Genomic DNA, 5,663 nt, shown 5'->3' on the forward strand with positions numbered 1-5,663 from the left:
TCCCCGTATTCCTAAAACCTGGAAAAATATTGACAGTATTCAAAAATTAAAATTAATATATTACATGCGCATATATGCACACATATACACAAATAAAGATAGCACATAAATATATACATATATACTAATATAGATGCAAGCACTCTGAAAATAGTTGTAAAAAAAGTTTAACATAGTTAAAAAATCAGCACAAATGATTAATATCTTTAACATAAAATTAGTTCTTCCAAATTAAAAAATAAAAAACCGTTGCCGTTGAGATGATTCCTACTCACAGCGACCCTATAGAACAGAGAAGAACTGCCCCATAGAGTTTTCAAGAAGCGCCTGGTGGATTCGAACTGCTGACATTTTGGTTAGAAGTCATAGCATTTAACCACTACGCCACCAAAGTTTCTGTTCTTCCAAATAGATAAGGAAAAAACAGTGTGATTTACCAATTTAAAAATGAGTAAAATCTATAAAGACTATCGACAAAAGTAATCCAAATAAGCAATAATCATATCAAAGGTAAAACTCTTATTCGTTGGAGGATATTGAGGTCAATTGGCATAACAAAGTTAATTAAGAAAGTGTTTTACATCTCACTTTGGTGAGTTGTATCTGGGGTCTTAGAAGTCTTCGAGCAGCCATCTAAGATACATCTATTGGTCCTATCCCACCTGGAGCAAAGGAGAATGAAAAAAAAAAAACAAAGACACAGGAAAATACTACCCCAAAGGACTAAAGGACTACATGAACCAGGGACTCCACCAGCCTGAGACCAGAAGAACTAAATGGTGCCGTCTACCACCAATGACTGCCCTGACAGAGATCACAACATAGCGTCCCGAACAGAGAAGGGAAAAATGTAGAACAGAATTCAAATACCCATAAAAAGAACAGACTTACAGGTCTGACAGAGACTGGAGGAACCCCTGAAACTATGACCCCTGGATGCTCTGCTAAGCCAGAACTGAAACCATTCCTGAAGCCTACTATTCAGACAAGGATTAGACAGGCCTATAAAACAGCAAATAATACACTTGAGGAACATGCTTCCTAGTTCAATCAAATACAGGAGACCAAATGGGTAGCTCCTGTCCAGGAGCAGGACAAGAAGACAGGAAGGGATAAGAACTGGATGAATGGATACAGGAAACCCAGAGTCGAAAGGGGGAGCATGCTGTCACATGGTGGGGATTGCAACAATGTCACAAAATAATATGTGTATGAATTTTTAAATGAGAAATTAACTCGAGGTGTAAACTTTCACCTACCTAAAGCATACACACAAAAAAAACTCATTAGTAGCCAAATAAATGTAAATAAGACATGTGTGCTACTTTGAACTGAGTAAATTATCTTTTTTTTTTTTTTAAATTGATGATTCACCATAGATCAAGCTGTAAGGAAACAGGTACTGTCATACATTGATAATGAGAGTAAAAATTGGTACAACTTCTCCAGTGACCTTATGTACAATAGAATGAAATACTGTCCAGTCCTTCACCATCCTCACATTTGTTGCTATGTTTGAGCCCATTGTTGCAGCCACTGTGTCAATCCATCTTCTGTTTTTAGTGCCTTCCAACCTGAGGGGCTCATCTTCTGGCACTGTATCAGTGTTCCATTGCTATTCATAAAGATTTCACTGGCCAAATTTTTCAGAAGTAGATGGCCAGGTCCTTCTTCCTGTCTGTCTTAACCTGGAAGCTCCACTTAAAACTTATCCACCATGGTGACCCTGCTGCCATTTGAAATACCAGTGGTATGGCTTCCAGCATTACAACACACATGTCACCACAGTATGACAAACTGACAGTTGAGTGGTGGTATATTTGCTTGAACCGTATGAACTTTTCATTTAATTGAAAGATTGTCAAGTATAATCAGTTTTACAAAGTTTGATCTAATATATTGTTATACTTTTTTTACACAATTTCCTAAATTACCTTCTCTTTTAGCAACCAAATATTATTGATTCTTGTTCCATACATGAATTGAATACCATTGGTTCCCCACTTGTTCTCATCTGGGCTCTACACCACTGATAACCATTCTTTCTCATGTTTTCACCCCATGCTGTGTCACTCTGCACCATGTCCAGACTCCAGCTTGGGCACGACCCTGCACAGTTTCAGCAGGAGAGCAGCAGAAGTGGGTGGGAGAACCATGGACACAACAGAGTCAAGAATAGACTTGACAGCAGCCAGGCCAGGCAGAAATGGGCATCCTGAGGGTTACAGACATGGAGCAGGTATTGTAACCAAAAGGAAGACAGGGGTACTGCTAGAAGGCCCCACCACAAGGACATTGGATAGGGAGTTTTTAGCCAATAGCTGTGAAAAATAGAGAAGTACTCAGCATGTGAGAATGAGACAATCTCTGAAGGGTGTGGCAGTGGATGTGACATTGCTAGGTACCTATAGCCAGTCTCTCTCTAAAAGGAGTTGACCATGCAACGTATACATTTCAAAAGATGCATGGTATGAAACACAAAAAAATACATTCAGTGTATTCCCAACTGTAAAAATGAACAAAATTATCTTAAAGACCAAAATAAAAGTTTAAAAAAATAAAGAAGTACTGATAGTTTTTTTTTTTTTTTTTTCTGAGTGGTAGAAAAACAGATAATTTCCGTTTTTCCTCTTTCTTTATTATCCAAGTGTTGAAAATCAGTTTATTAATAAAGAAATTGTTTTCATTTGATAAAGTTCAACAGGAGAGGAATACATATTGTCAACAATCAAATGGACTATTATAGTTGATATAAAGGTCAATATATTACCTCCACAAGGAGGAGATCTAATAAAATAAATGAGAATATGTGCACACATAACTCATAATGGCAACAACACTTAAAAATGGCGAATAAAAATAAGTATATTCAAGTCACTAGTCATTAATAGCTTTCTTCCCCCAGTGCATAAGCAAAAAGAAAGATAGAGAGCAAGAGAGAAATAGAAAGAGAGAATACGCAGGGTTTTCAAAGTTTCAACATAACAATTAGTCTTATACACTTTTGGAGGTATTACAAATTGACAATTTTTTTTATAATCTAAATTGTGCAGTGAGCTCAAGCATAACAGTGATTGAGGGCACGGTGCGGTATGTCTATTTCTAGACATACAAGCAAAACAGCAAATATGTTATTTATATATATATATATATATACATATTTGCACATATAAATATACCTACACACAATACAAGCACACATGCACGTATACATATAATACGTAATTGTCATGTCGACCAAAAGGGAAGTATTAGTAGCATTACAGTACATCTAAGCATTTGGCTGCTAACCAAGAGATTGGCGGTTGGAACCAACCAGACGCTCCGTGGGAGAAAGATATGACAGTCTACTTCCGTAAAAATTTACAGTCTTCCAAACCTTATGGGGGCAGTTCTACTCTGTCCTATAGGGTCGCTATGAGTCGGAATTCGACTCAAGGACAATAGGTTTCGTTTTGGGTTTGTACACAATGTAATACAACGCAGTATTATAATCAACTAGATATACATATACAAATTGGGAACGATTTCCAGTTTTAGTGAAAAGGCAAAAAGTGCATAATAAACTCAATAACATGAAACACTGTGTATGTGTTTATGTTTGAATTTAAAAATCTCCAAAAATACACACAAATTTTAGCAGTGGTGAAGTCTGGAAAGTACAATTACATGCGGCTTTCACTTTCTAATGCTTGTAATTCTGTATTGTTTAAAAGATCTAAAACTACCTTGTATTACTTTTGACTTAAAAATTGATTTTTAAAAACACAAACAAAGAGGTTGAAACAATCATTTCGGTAAATTCAGAATATAGTGATGTCAATACCATTTACATAAGCATTGAAATAAAGTTTTATAAATGCGTGAACAACTGTTTTCTCATAAAAAATCACAAAAATCACTTTTAGAAATTGTTCCTCCCGTGGTAAACGTCATATTCATGAGCAGTCTTTTGCTAGTTTCTTAAAAATAACTCTTGTTCTGTTTATTGATACAAGGAAGAAGATGACAAAAAAACAAAAATAAGGAGGAGAGGGAAGGGGCAGACATAAGGACAGGAAAGCAATAGGAGAGAAGAGGAACAGAAACAAGCAAGAATAACACCATAAAGTTAAGAGGGAAGCATTTAGAACAGCATACAGAGACTTCTGCCTTCAGAACACCTCAGCGTGGCACATAAAGCCATTGAGATCCATCTACTGTCCATCTTCCTAGCCTGTCATCTTGTCTCACCCCACATAAAGTTCACTCAAAATCTCATAAAGTACAGTCACTCCTTGTTCTTTCCTGAGTACTCATGTTTACCTTGATTTTGTTCTCCATGATGATCCCCAAACTTTTTCCTTTGGCTGATTGCATCCCACTCTAAAAATTCCACCTAATGCATCAATTCATCAAACATGTTTCCCACTCTCTTTCAGTCTGGATTAAACATCCCCCCTATCTACTCACATATCACACTTGCAACCTCTAGGAATACTTAGTTCATTACATTAGAATTAATAATGACTAGTCTCTCTGTCTCCTCTGCTAGATCTATGCACTTCTGGAGATCAGAGACAGTCTTGTATTCATAAATCCTGGCCTATAGTAAGTGTTGTGTGTTTAGGAGAGATGGAGCGGTGGTTAGATGATGCAGGCATGTGTATATAAATAAATGGTTGGGTAATTAATGATAATGATTTCTTGGTAAAAAAACATTTTAATCTATATATTGACCCTATGAAAACTAATGTCAGTGGAATTATTAAAAAAAAATTCACTCTAGAACATCCAGCAGGTCTGAGACAGTCCACATTAAAATCAATTTCCAAGGTCCATTTCATTAGTCCCTACTGAAATGCAGTGTGATCCAGACTCAGAAATTTCTCTGTGAATCAAGGCAAAATCCAGACATATGGAGCAACACATACTACCTGAAATTAAAATTCTAATTTTCCACTTGGAAAGGTTGGCACCTGCAGGTATTCAATAAACGCTTATTCAGTTGGAAAATAGAAATAGAGGTAAGAGAGAGATCAAGAGAGAGGCAGAAAAAGAGAGAGGGCAGTTTATTTTGTAATGTTCTAGCATAGGTACTATGCATTACTTGTATAGGGAAAGCAGCTGAGAATTTAAGCAGGCTACTGAATTTAATTATATCTTCCCCACTTACCTGGCCAAAAGAAGGACCCCAGAAACCAATATTTTCAACTATTACTGGATCTTTACTGTTTTCCTCTTTGATAAGAGAAAGTTGGTGCTTCTCACAACTGCTTTCCTCTAAAAAAGCCTAACAACAGCTTTGGGTGACCACTTGATGCCTCCTGGCCTGAGTCCCCAGGCCATTCATCATACAAATCCTGCTTTCCCACTCCTATGACTTTTAAGTGGGAAAAAAATACTAGAGATTTGGTTGTTGTTGTTATAAAGCAAAAGAAACTATCTTTTATAAAATATGACAGCAAAGTATCTTCCAGGTAAATCACCATCTGCTAGTATTTGAATGTTTATAAACTGAATATAATTTAGACTAATAACAGTGAACAAGAAATAACTACTAACAAACTCATTAAATAGCTATCATTTTAAATTCTATTGGAAGCATATTAAAGAAATAGCCTAATTAACACTCTACCTACTTTATGTCATTATGTAATTAGGATACCATTTTTAGAGACAGT

This window comes from Trichechus manatus, unplaced genomic scaffold (assembly GCF_000243295.1).
Source record: "Trichechus manatus latirostris isolate Lorelei unplaced genomic scaffold, TriManLat1.0 scaffold00035, whole genome shotgun sequence".
NCBI classification, from domain to species: Eukaryota; Metazoa; Chordata; class Mammalia; order Sirenia; family Trichechidae; genus Trichechus; species Trichechus manatus.